General features: G+C 41.0%; 1 long non-coding RNA gene across 1 annotated transcript; it reads left to right on the top strand.

Moving 5' to 3' along the window:
• The first annotated feature begins 1,347 nt into the window (after positions 1-1,347).
• On the top strand, positions 1,348-2,807 carry LOC131722955 (uncharacterized). The gene is made up of 3 exons (XR_009320071.1): positions 1,348-1,421; positions 1,691-1,736; positions 2,695-2,807. It is a non-coding gene; the product is annotated as an uncharacterized LOC131722955 (long non-coding RNA).
• Positions 2,808-14,269: the final 11,462 nt, after the last annotated feature.

Below are 14,269 nucleotides of genomic sequence, written 5' to 3'. Positions count from 1 at the left end.
TGAATTAGAATGGTCACAGCTCTGAATATTGCTGGTACATATGGACAACTTCATACCAGATTAAACCAGCTCCATGTAAGAGGTTCTATTTATCCTTAAAAATAATCTTCTTCAGGTAAAGTCAATCTCAAAGAGTTTATTCAGGAATCAAAAATGCAAACAGGAGCAAAGCAAATCAAATTTGATACATCAGTGATCTGACACACAGGACTCAGTTGATGGTGTTCTGAGCTGGCATCAGGGTAGATGTTATTTTCAGAGCCAAGCTGAGTTTTCATGGCGATGTTGGCTCTTTTCTGAGCTGGCATGGCACAGAGATGTAAATTTCTGAGCTGGCAATAGTGTAGAAGTTATTGAGCTGAGCCAAGAAATTACTTCGTACAGCACAGATATATAGCTAACTTATCTAATTTCCTTGATCAAATTTGGTCTCATTTCCCTAGCATGATGCATGGTGTGAGACAAAGCACATTGAAAGTTAACATTTGCGTTTCTTCATCACTTTACCAATGTCAGCAGAAACCCAGATAACAAAAAGTTACATTTAAGAACAATGATATGAGTTTTGCTCAATTCTCACAGGCAGCATAGCGCTATACCCATGCATCACAAGGACAAGGCTGGTGATTGCAAACGGCTGATGTGCACCAGCTATGTACAGCTTAATTTTAAAGTTCATTAACCCTGCACTGATTCAGAGTTTACATTAAACACAGAAAATGTTTACAGACAGTTTCAATGATTTCTTGCTTCCTTCATCATTTAAATGGGAAGCATAAGTAACGGGTTGTACAATGAAAAGGAACAAAGGCTGATGAAACAATAAGAGCTTATACCATTTAACTGGAACAATGTGTACACTGCCCCACACAACCAGTTTTAATTGGTTTGATTATGGTACATAGGCTCAAAACAACTTATTAAGCAGAAACAGTGTTTTTATCATCACTCTGAGCTCACAGCTGCACTCTGAGTTATGAAAAGCCAGCCTCTCCCCACAAGGCCAGGGCAATACATAGGCAAGAGTTTCACAATCCTTACATCCAAAAACTAGGCTTCTGAAAAACATGATTATTGTGTGTTTGGTGTACGTGCTCAAAAACCAACAATGTATGACTTCACTGTGGAGCATACTGTATGTACCGTATTCACATACTGCAAGATCAAGGCACTGTAAAAACAGGATTGGATTACATTTGTTTTGAACACATCTTGATCAGACTTTTATGTCAATAGGTTATTAGTGGATTATAGAATCTGTTTACACATATTTAACTGGATTACAATGAATCCCATTTGTATGTGGATCCCTCCAGGATCTGTTCCAGTTCTGTACCTGGGTGCAGGGGTAGGATCTGGGGTCCTTGTGCTGCTGTTACTGCTGATAGGAGGAGTGCTGAAGTGTCTGCAATCCAAACGAGGTAGGGCACAGCATTCTTTACCACAATGGATACAAATGAAGTATGTTAATTGACTTCTTCGTCTCGCTGTGTCAATTTATTGTGTCCCTCAATCATGTTCAGTTCTATATTAAAGCATGACTACAGAGTGAGTGTTTTCTGCAGTGTTCCATTGTTCAGCGTTTGGTGCAAAAATATACCTTGCTGTTAATGATGCATAGTGTGTCACTAGTTGTTTTCACCTCCATTCAAACTAGGAAACTAATATATTTGATACAATGCCATTCCAGACATTGCTGTCCAGACTGAACCTATATATGCCAATACGCCATGGTGGTAAGTCCTATATGTTACATGTCTCAAACAATTCACTGACACAGGTACATGTCATATTTAAATCCAGAACTGTCTCTGACTTACCATTCTTAAAACAATATTCCAGTAAAAAAGGATTCAGTGCTTCTGGCTTCGGTTGTGTAATGGATATTTTCAGTATTTATCTTCTTGGGCCCATTTTGGTCCACAAAACATATGTATACAGGCACACGCACAAATAAATAAACACTCATACAGAACATCAGGGGGAAGCGGTTTTGTACCCACCAGTGAAGATTAGAGCATTGCATTGACAGAAATAACTGTGTATTAATAATCACTTCTTATTGGTAACACTTTAGTTTAGGGATCCAATATAAGTGATTATAAACCATCTATAAACATGTTATTAATTACGCTATTAACAATTATAGAATAAGATTTGAAATAATAAGACTATTATTCACGTTTGTCATTTTTCTTGCTATTGTTTATAATTGCTTATAACGGATATAATCTGTCTGTCTGTCTTTTCAGGTCTGTTTGTCTTCAATGCCTCTGTCTGTCTGTCTTTATATGTCTGTCTCAGCAATTGTATGGGGTTGCTTTGTTTTTGCAATACAGTTATATAACCACTTATATCTGATCCCTAAACTAAAGTGTTACCTTTTTTGTTGAAAGTCTTGTTTGCTTTTAACTCTTTTAATAAAGTGCTGAATCAGATCTATTTATAAAACAGTTCATTATTTACAGTTCAGCCTTCCTACCCTGTGACATTATCTTGTATAAGAACAGAAGAAAATTACCAACGAGAGGGGGCCCTTCGGCTCATCTAAGCTCGTCTGCTTCCTGGTAGCTGATTGATCTCAGAACTTTGTCAAGTTGGGTCTGAAAGGATTCAAGTGACATATGCCTGATATATCCCTTGCTCCACACTCTCTGTCTCTCGCCAATTAATTTACCTTTTTATTTATTGCAGAATAAGATGAATCGGTCTCCACAGCAACAGGATGACACACAATGAAACACACACACCCTCCCCAAGAAAGAATGTACATAAGAATCTGGCGGATCTGATGTAGACTACGCAACAGTTAAAATTTCCAGATAAGATTGTTGATGAGAAATCCACTGGGGGGGGGGATTACTTGTGTGGTTAATAGTAAATCACCTCATATTCAATGTAAACCTGTGGCGGAGTGTCCCACCCCTATATATATATATATATATATATATATATATATATATATATATATATATAATGTGTGCAGTGTTTAATTATTATTTGTATTATTGTTTCCAGCGCGGATAAAAGCGCCTCATATTTATTATTGTTTATATATTTTAAAATCCTTGTGAGGATGCGTCACTGATCAGCTAGTGATTTATTTAGCTAGCTGACAGTGACGCATCCTTATTAAACTCATGCAGACGGTGACCATCTCCCGAGTTAATTCATTGATTAATTGTTGCTAATCAGGAGATGGTTGCTGTATATAAACCTGCAGCTCTCTACCCTCAGGGAGAGTGTACAGAGGAGAGTATGGGAGAGCGAACAAGGAGAGCTAAAAACAACTGGTAAAAACAATTGCTAAGCGTGCTGGTTTACATCAGCACGATACTTATTTGTTTATTTGTTTGGCAAACGTGCCCTTTTGTTTAGTGGCTGGTGATTTGTTTGTTTTGTTTATTTAATAAATAGAATGAGCGCCGTAGCGCTCAGTTTCATCCGCCCATTCATTGTTTATGTGTTGTTCCTTCCTGGTCCATGACGTCATCACTGCAACCACTCTGCCACATATGGTGTCCTGCGTGGGACAAGCAATGCCTCCAGGAGCCAGACCAGGAACAGCAAAGGGCGTTTTTTTTGTTTGTTTTTTCAAAAAGTGTTTTTTTTTGTGTTTTGGGGAAAAAAATAAAATAAATGGAAGGCTGGAGCTGGAGAGACGGCTGCGGGGAACTGCAGGAAGAACTGGCTCAGGAGAGGAAGGACAGGGAGGAGGAGTGTCGTCTAATGGCTAGACATCCAGGGTGATATAGCCAGCCATTGCAAGTGTGCCCCCTCTGTGACCAAAAAACATCGGTTTGCCAACTGTCCCTTCCGCTATTATGAAGAGGAGGAAATAGCGCCCAGAGGTGGGGAGCCCATGCATCAAGCGCCCAGAGGGGGGGAGCCCATGCATCCAGCACCCAGAAGGGGGGAGCCCGTGCATCCAGTGTCCAGAGGGGGGGAGCCCATGCATCCAGCACCCAGAAGGGGGGAGCCCAAGCATCCAGTGCCCAGAAGGGGCGAGCTCGGGCAGCCACAGCCCAAGGGGGGAAGGCCCTACCGCAGCTCCTTGAACCTGTGCTCCACTCCGGTGTACGCTACGCGCTGCCCCGTTGTGTGACTGCACTCAGTCCAGGCCACCCTAGTGCAGCACCATGCGCTTTCCTGTAGTGCTCTCCTGTACTGCTCTCATGTTGCCTACTGCACCCACTCAAGCTTGTGAATCCAACCTGGCGTATGCTACACACTACCCCGGGTTGTGTGGACTGCACGAGGTTAAGGCTAGGTGCCTGAACCCAATACTCTTAGTGCTCAGTGCTTCGGTGCTTAGATGCTCTCTGCCTTGGTGCTGCGGCACTCCAGAGTGAGATGTCCTCAGTGCTTGTCGCGCTTTGGTGCTTCGGTGCCCTCGGGGCTTCAGAACCTCAGTGCACACAGTGCACTTGATGCTTCGGCGCCCTCAGTGCATCAATCAGACGTTCCTTGATGCTTTGGCGCCTTCAGAGCCTTAGAGCCTCGGTGCATTCGGTGCCCTCGCCCCCTCGCTGCTTCAAAGTCTACCTGCACTCAGTGTGGTTACGGCTTTCCACTTAATCCAGTCAGTGGAAGTAGAGGCTTTCCATCCCCCTCCATTTTCTTCAGAGCAGAATCGGAGACTAAACTCCCTCTGCTCAGTTCGGGCATTGAGATGTTATGTTGGCTGGATGAAAGCTCTGCGTCAGTCTGACCAGTTATTCATTTGTCATGGTGTAAGGACCCTGGGTCAAGCCCTCTCAAAGCAGCAGCTGACTCACTAAATTGTGGACACAGTTTCAACTGTATTTACTAATGCTGGCCTACCCCCACCTGGACGGGTGCCCATGCACTCTACCAGAGGAGTGGCTACATCATGTGCCCTCTAAAGAGGAGGCTCATTGACTGACATATGTACTGCGACTAGCTGGGCTACCCCATATACTTTCACCAGGTTCTACCGACTTAATGTCGAAGATCCCTCTATGCCTTCATTAGGCACAAGGGTCCTTGAGGTTGCATGCTCGCACTGCTAACTGTGGTTCTGCGGGTTCGAGTCACCCCTCTTCTGCTGTCTCCGCTCAGACTGGTATACTTTTCCAAAAAGTATTGTTGGTGGTCGTATTCAAATTGAAAGGGAACATTATGTTATGGATGTAACCCTGGTTCCCTGAAAGAGAAGACGACCATCAACCTGCGAGGTCGCACCGGTTGTTTTCGCAGGTTCGATGCAAAAGAGGAAGTGGGGCGATCAGAGGATTACGGCAAAGTCTTTAGGTCTCATTGTCTGGGTAGCGTGGACAGTGTTCAGCCCGTTGTCTTTGATGTTGCAAAACGGGACCTCTTTATAACTGACACACAGCTGCCATGAGTTAGACCTGTCCATGTAACACCTCAGCACCCTGCCAGGGCAGAATGTGTTAAGTCTGTGATCTTCTTCAGACGTGAAAGGGGGCAGATGGAATGCCTTCAAACTGCGAAACAACCTTAGGCAGAAAAGCTGTGTGCAAAGTAACCTTATTACCACTGTGTAACTCACTGACTCGTTTTGCTGACGTGACAGTCAGGAGAAACATAAGAACATAAGAGAAGAACATAAGAAAGTTTACAAACAAAAGAAGGCCATTCAGCCCATCTTGCTCGTTTGTTTGTTAGTAGCTTATTGATCCCAGAATCTCATCAAGCAGCTTCTTGAAGGATCCCAGGGTGTCAGCTTCAACAACATTACTGGGGAATTGGTTCCAGACCCTCACAATTCTCTGTGTAATATTTTCTGTTCTGAATGCCCCTTTATCTAATCTCCATTTGTGACCCCTGGTCCTTGTTTCTTTTTTCAGGTCGAAAAAGTTCCCTGGGTCGACATTATCTATACCTTTTAGGATTTTGAAACGCTCTCTTAAAAGACAAGTATTTAGGGTCCACTGACTGAAGAGGTTTGAAGGAAGACTTTGTGAGAGCCTCTAGGACTAAGTCCAGATGCCAGGATGGAACCATTGGTTTAAGGGGAGGACAGAGCCTCCTAGCCCCTTTCTAGAACTGCACTGACAAAAAATTAGCTCCGGGAGACACAGAGTCAATTTTGACGTAGCCCATGGATATAACAGCCAGTTATCCCTTCACCATACAGGGGGACATACCTTCCTCTAGGAGGTCCTGTAAAAACTGCTAAATAACCAGCATGGAGCAGGAGGTGGGGTCATGGTCTCTCTCCAAGCACCACTCCTGGAAAATCTTCCATTTATATGAATACTGAGACCTTGTTGAAGAGGCTCTAGCATTCTCAAAAAACAAACGAAACTGGAAACAGCATTTATTTGTTTGACAAAAAAATGAAGCCTTGCATAGCCCCAGAATCAGCTGCTACTGCTGTACGAAGATAAAGTTTGTTTTCTTTGGGTACTTCCTCCAAATTAGAAATGAGCTATCGGACAATTGAAAATCAATTCAACTGAAAAGGTGCTGCAGAGATCCTCCAGCAGACCGAAGACTGAAGAAGCTGTCTCATCTTTCATGTTTCATTCTTTGGTGGTTTGGTATTTTACATTTTGCAATTTCAGCACACTAATTGCTCAAAGATCGAAATAATCTTTCATTTTGTTCTTTAATCATTTTTAAATGCTCAAATCATGAAATGTTTTTTTTTCTTTTCGTGATTGACTTTGAGTGTAACATATACATGGTGTAGAGGAATGCTGAGAGTGTCTAATGCCTCATTCACACAACCTAAGTAATTCTTGATAATCACATGATGAAACCACAACTGTGAACAAAGTGAATGATAATGACATGTTTCAACACATTACGTATTGTTTAGGTATTGTTTTTAGTAATGTGAAAAGGGTATAACAAGAATATATTGCACAGCTACTGGTATATATTTACAGATGAATAAAAGGCCCTTTTCTTTTATTAGGTTGTATCTTTTTGTTTGGACAGTTTGTTTAGTACCTTTTAGCCATCCTGACCTCGCTCCAATCTGATGATTTATTGCAGAATAAGCTGGAGCAGCCTTCAAAGCAACAGGAAGACACACTCACCTACTCAGAAATAAATACTGTCCGTGTCACCAAGAAGAAACCCAGTTCTGCACCTGTGTTTCCTTTTCATACTGTAAAAAAAATTATATGTATTTGAATAACCAGCAGCGGGTTACATAGACCCCAGTTAGCAGTAGTGCTAAGTTACGTTACCTAAGGTACACAGGCAGTCCATGATTAGTGCTCATGTGGGTCTGCTGACTCAGCCACATCTCTGAGCTACAGCCACTTCAGCATGACTCTGTATGTATTTAATTTCATTGTTATAAAGTGTACAATATGCATTTGTGTGGTTGTGTTGTCTGTTATCTATGATCTCAACACACTGTTTTTTTTTCATCAGGATCACCATCACCGGACATGTTTTGTATTGATGGTCTTTTATCATTTCTGTTTTAAATACTGTGGTTTGCTTAAGCGAGGCTGTCTTGCAAATACAAATGATCGTGATACAGGTGCCGTGATGTCCAGGTTAGTGCTGGCCTCTGGCAACAGCTCCGGAATGTGTTAGCCATTTACTAATAATAACAAATAGCAACAATCAGAGACAAACAAACAAAACACTCAAGATACGATGCACACAATACTGGTCCTTCCGGGTCGTTCCTTAACCATTAACAAAGGAACAGATCACGTCGCTCCGTCCCCTATTTGAACCGTCAGTCATGACCCCTTGGTAAACGATTGCAACACCTCCTCCAATCCGTGGCTGCCACATCATTTTCCTTCCAGGAAGATGAGTTAGTGCACCGAAGTTCCGCCCCCTTTCTAGACGACCGACTTCCTTTTAACCCAGAGAAGGAATTGTCAGGCCATGCAGTCCAGGGTACTCTGTTCCCTTTACTTAGAGCCCTCACAGGTCGGGAGGGAGATTTACTACCAAGACTCTCTTTCTGTCACATCACCCCATCACAGTTCCTCTACATTTCTGGAAGGAGTCCAGCAATGCCCTGTGGCATCACATTGTCCAGGGACAGGACCAGTCGTACTGGTACAGAAGGATGGAAGCATTCCACATTTAGGGTGGAATTCACAAGGTCTTTCACTCTGAAGTGTCTTGCTCACCATTTGTCCTGAAAGAATAAACACACACGTTCTCTTTTCAGTACAAAATATGCAAATGATCATTTGGAATAAAAGCTCTGTGATTTTCTCCCCTTCTGTTTTTTTTTTAAATCACATAACACACGTTCTTATCTACACCTTTTAATATTTATTTTCTGTTGTAAACATGAAACTATGGAGAAACAAAGTGAAGAAGATAAAGGCTTTGGCTAGTATCTTCAGATCATACTGATAAAGACATTAGTCTTTACTCAGGGCAAATTGAATAGTCCTATTCGATGATTGAACACATGTATTATTAATATTATTATTACTACTACTACTAATCTGTAACTGTACAGAAAACAATTGGTCATTTTACAAACAGCACAACTACTCGACACAGTAACAGTTCTTCTTGAATACTCACAGTAATCTTTTAGAAACACCATATATCTTGCTCTACAACCATCTCACTGGTAGACTCCTCCTGAGCTGGATTCGAGGCTGGCTTTATACAGCCAGGACCCCGTCCTAACAAGACACACCTGTGTCCTGTTACACATTTAACTTTGGCCATTTTGACTATGGCCTTCTGGGAAATGTAGTCTTTTAGTCGGCAGCCATTTTACCCCACTGCACAGAGTACGCACTGCAGACAGTTATTTATCGTGGAAACAGGATTGTTTTCATTGTGTTACTTACATATGCACTGTTACACACTTTACCATACGTCCCACACACTGCTCTGTCACTATATATATATATATATATATATATATATATATATATATATATATATATATATATATATATACAGACGTGCTCAAATTTGTTGGTACCCCTCCACAAAAAACGAAGAATGCACAATTTTCTCTGAAATAACTTGAAACTGACAAAAGTAATTGGCATCCACCATTGTTTATTCCATATTTCATAGAAATCAGACTTTGCTTTTGCTTTTTTATTCAACATAATATTGTAAATAAGAAAACAAATGAAAATGGCATGGACAAAAATGATGGGACCGCTAACCTAATATTTTGTTGCACAACCTTTAGAGGCAATCACTGCAATCAAACGTTTTCTGTAGCTCTCAATGAGACTTCTGCACATGTTAACAGGTAGTTTGGCCCACTCTTCCTGAGCAAACTGCTCCAGCTGTCTCAGGTTTGATGGGTGCCTTCTCCAGACTGCAAGTTTCAGCTCTTTCCATAGATGTTCGATAGGATTCAGATCAGGACTCATAGAAGGCCACTTCAGAATAATCCAATGTTTTGTTCTTATCCATTCTTGGGTGCTTTTAGCTGTGTGTTTTGGGTCATTATCCTGTTGGAGGACCCATGACCTGTGACTGAGACAGAGCTTTCTGACACTGGGCAGCACATTTTGCTCCAGAATGCCTTGATAGTCTTGAGATTTCATTGTGCCCTGCACAGATTCAAGGCACCCTGTGCCTTTTCTTTGAAAGCTTCATTTTTTCGTCTGTGAACATAGAGCTGATGTGACTTGCCAAAAAGCTCCAGTTTTGACTCATCTGTCCAAAGGACATTCTCCCAGAAGGATTGTGGCTTGTCAATATGCATTTTAGCAAATTCCAGTCTGGCTTTTTTATGTTTTTCTTTCAAAAGTGGAGTCCTCCTGGGTCTTCTTCCATGGAGCCCACTTTCGCTCAAAAAGCGACGGATGGTGCGATCAGAAACTAACGTACCTTCACCTTGGAGTTCAGCTTGTATCTCTTTGGCAGTTATCCTAGTTTCTTTTTCTACCATTCGCACTATCCTTCTGTTCACTCTGGGGTCGATTTTCCTCTTGCGGCCGCGCCCAGGGAGGTTGGCTACAGTTCCATGGACCTTAAACTTTTTAATAATATTTGCAACTGTTGTCACAAGAACATCAAGCTGCTTGGAGATGGTCTTGTAGCCTTTACCTTTACCATGCTTGTCTATTATTTTCTTTCTGATCTCCTCAGACAACTCTCTCCTTTGCTTTCTCTGGTCCATGTTCAGTGTGGTGCACACAATGATACCAAACAGCACAGTGACTACTTTTCTCCATTTAAATAGGCTGAATGACTGATTACAAGATTGGAGACATGTGTGATACTAATTAAAGAAATGAATTAGTTTGAAATATCACTATAATCCAATTATTTATTATCTTTTCTAAGGGGTACCAACAAATGTAACCAGGCCATTTTAGAATTTCTTTGTAGAATAAGCATACCAAAGGCATGCAAGTATACATGATAAAATAGTTTTTAATGCCATCACTTTTCAGGAGGAATGAAGCATTATTTCAATGAGCTGTAAGGGTACCAACAAATTTGAGCACGTCTCTATATATATATATATATATATTGTGAGATAGCAGGTTGAGTGAGACAGCAGGGAGGGGGTTAAAACCTCCCTGCGAGAGAATGTACCTTTGTTTGGTTGTTTGCTTTATTGTTTCATTTAATTTGCTAATTGTGTTATTGTTTAATTTAATTGTTTGTTAATTGTTTTATTAATAATGATCCCCTGCACCTGTCTATTATTGTAAATTAGAGCCAGGTGCAGGGTATTTAAAGAGGAGCAGGCAGTCTGCTCGAGGCTGCTGAGGAGAAGGAGGCAGACAGGAGTGCTCTGCTTCCTGGCAGTCGTAAGGCAAGGTAAAAGTGTGCTGTGTTAAACCTGCGTAGGTGGTGTTGGCAGGTAAACGGCTTAGCCGTCCTGCAAGTTAGTGAGGGAAAAACTTGTATAGTAAGCGCTCCGAACGGAGTTAGGTTTAGTTTTGTGTGTTTGTTTATTTTTGTGTTCATTAAAAATAGCGCAACCGCGCTTGAAACTTCATTTCAGTTGTTGTGGGTCGTAATTTTAAAGGGGAACGAACCTGTGAGAGGTGAAATCTTTTACAATATATATATATAGATATATATATATATATATATATATATATATATATATATATAGCTATACCTTCAAACTCCAGCCCCTTTGTCAGATCTCAGATCCAGGTGTTCAAAGTGCTGCTCGATTCTTTGTTTTTAATACATGCTGTGCTCGACACCCTGTGCATTGGAATTTGAGAGCTCTGTTTAGCTTCTCTGATGGGATGCTACTCATCACATCACCAGACAAGTTATTTCTAGGTGCAGGAAGCGTCTGTCACACGTGGCAACCAACTGTACAGTCTAACAAAATAAACAAACACAAAAATGAAAAAAGAAAGTGCTGCTAACTTAATCAGGGACAATCAACAATTTATGTTTTTTTTTCCTCATTTGATAGACATGAAAAACCCAACTAATAAAGTTACCAAACTGCAAATAAGAAACAGTGTTGGGTTGTTTCTTATCAGTGTTGTAATTGTATTTGGTGTTCACAGCAGTCACTCCAAAGGGGGGCCCAATTAGATAACACTTAGACAGAGCCTCTTCAGCACAGCTCTGTATGTATTTCATATTGTTGTTATAAAGTAAATTGCTATTTGTTTTTTGTTTTTCTATTATCTCACACACATTACATATTCTCTTCTTCTCATCAGGGCACACTGTAACCACCAAATGACATGTAGTGTGTTGATGGCCTCTTAACATTTCTATTTTAAATCCTGTGGTTTGCTGAAGCAGTGTTTTAAGCGCCTTTCTAAGCTTGCTAAAATTAACTCTGTACATGTCTCGCACAGCCAGGCTATGAGCAGCACTGGCTCATGTGCTTGAAGAGTCCCAGCCCCCGCGTTCTGATGGGTTTCCATGCGATACCCTTAGCTGCACGCATAGCATGGACTCCCCGGTTGTTATGTCTGCTATGTTATCTCAAGCTTTCCAGCTGCCCTTTACACACTGTCTCACAAACTATGTCCTGGAGGTCATGGTGGCAGAGCGAAAATCAGAGGATTAGGATTGATTTGTAAATTGTGAAAATGTATTAAATGTTAATGTTTAAAAGCTCCTTATAAATGCTTTTAAATAAATAAAACTGTATTTCTATTCATGTTGTCATTTCTTATAGTTTTCAAAGCTTTTGTTTCAATATTTTACAATAAGTGAAGGTGAATATACACGGTTTACCCTTTCACTGCTGTTATGCAATTTCTTTACTTTGAATTTTGGGGAGTTTGGGGAGGAATCAGATTTTACCCACAAGCTCATAATAACTGTTGACGGACTGCCACAGTGTTAGTGCTGGAGCTCAGCCTGCATGCTGACTGTTGATTTATTACATAGTGCTGCACTTGTATGAAAAGCCTCTATCCTGTTTTCCTGGCTACATCAAATGGCTGTGTCTTGTGCTCATCGAAGAAATGGACCTTGGCTAAAATGAGACCCATGAAGATCTATTGAATTGACCTAATCAGCTGTAGATCTAAATGCCACCACCATTTAAATCATTAAAAATCTGAATCTTACACATTTAAATATTTCTACACACATAATAAGAACTAAAGACACTAACATGCACTGTTGTCCTTTAATCATTTTTTGAAAGTGGTGGTATTTAAATCCACTGCTGTTCCGATCAGTTGAATATTCTCCATGGTCTCTGTCCGGGTTGGTGCTGGCCTCTGGCGACAGCTCTGGACGTGTTTAGCCGTCTACTAATAACAAGTAACAATTAGAGACAAAACAAAACAAACACTCACGATACAATTTCATAAAACACAGGAGTTGTTTTCCTGAGGCAAAATGAAGGAACAGATTACATCGCTTCGTCCCCTATTTGTACCGACACACATGACCCCTTGGTAAACAATAGCAGCTACTCCTCCAATCCACGACTGCCACATCATTTCCCATCCGGGTTGATGAGTTAGTGCACCGAAGCTCCGCCCCCTTTCAAGATTACCGACTTCCTTTTAACCCTGGGAATGAAGTGTCAGGCCAAACAGGGTACTCTGTTCTCGTTACTTAGCACCCTCACAGGTCGGGAGGGAGATTTACCACCAAAGATCATTGTATTTCCGTCACAGTCTCTTGTCACAATGTCGTTCTGCAGTTAAGTCGATACTTACTGTAAACCAACATTCTTAATCCCTCTATCCAGTACAGTGCAGTTGGTTTAATTTATGTCTCTTTAATAGCCAAGAAACTGTACTGTTGTAGACTGCACGAGTCAGCACTTCTTCCCATAAACCACTGTGTATTCTACTGTTCTGAGAAACCTAATACTGGTCACCATCTCACTCAAACACTTTGCTCTTCTAGACACAGACCCCAGCATGCCTTAACTCAATCTATTAGCCACTTTGAAATAAATTATTTAACAGCAGGGAACATTCAACCACTGAAGTGCCCTCCAGTATTCTGTGTACAAACTGAAACACCCCTTACATTTGTTTTGTGCTCACACTGTACAGCAGGGGTGGTCAACCCTGGTCCTGGAGAGCCACAATCCTGCAGGTTTTCTGGGTATCTATAAATAATCAATGGCTAAAGACCTGAAAAAAATGTTAATGTTGACCAGTTCAGAAAATTATTGGTTCAGTTAAGTAATTAAGTTAAGAATGAAAACTAGAAGACCCTGCGGCTCTCCAGGACTAGGGTTGGCCACCCCGCTATAGAGCATAATGATGTTTTGGAAGTCCATTACAGTTCTACAGTATAGGAATTACAAAAAGGATCTAACACCATGTCAAATCTTGATAATGCTTTACACTAAATGTCTCTGATTACTCTGTATTTACATTGTAGTTACTTAGTAAATACATGTGTACTTACACATCACAGGTATGGCCATTCTCCACTTAGGTAATTGAGTGCTAATTGAGGAGTGGCCATCTGTATAAAGGGCAGCAGAAATCATTTGTTTGGGAGAAAGTGTTAGGTGAGTGTATATACTTTGTGTAGACTGACACTACACAGCCATCGAGAAGAATGAGGAAGCAGAGATTATCTGATGCTCAATGAGAATTGTTGATGAAGTTTTAAAAAACAGGGCTGCAGTGTCTTGTATACCTTGGCAAAGCCCCAAACCACAGAAGCACCCATGTCTAGTCAGAAATAGCCATACAAATGTGGTGTTGGGTTGATGCAAAGATTCACCCATAAAGAAGATGGCATAAACTCAACAGGGACCGTGTGGGAGCAGAAAGTTGAAGATAAAAAAGTGCAGAGGCAGAGTCTCTCAGGTTAAGATCATTTGCAGTTTGACTGAAGATGTAGAAATTGTATTATAAGTCATGTCTTGTAACAAGACTCATATCAAGTT

Source organism: Acipenser ruthenus, chromosome 52 (genome assembly GCF_902713425.1).
Source record: "Acipenser ruthenus chromosome 52, fAciRut3.2 maternal haplotype, whole genome shotgun sequence".
Classification (NCBI taxonomy): Eukaryota; Metazoa; Chordata; class Actinopteri; order Acipenseriformes; family Acipenseridae; genus Acipenser; species Acipenser ruthenus.
Note: the sequence above shows the minus strand (reverse complement) of the source record. Positions and strands in the feature narration are given on the sequence as shown.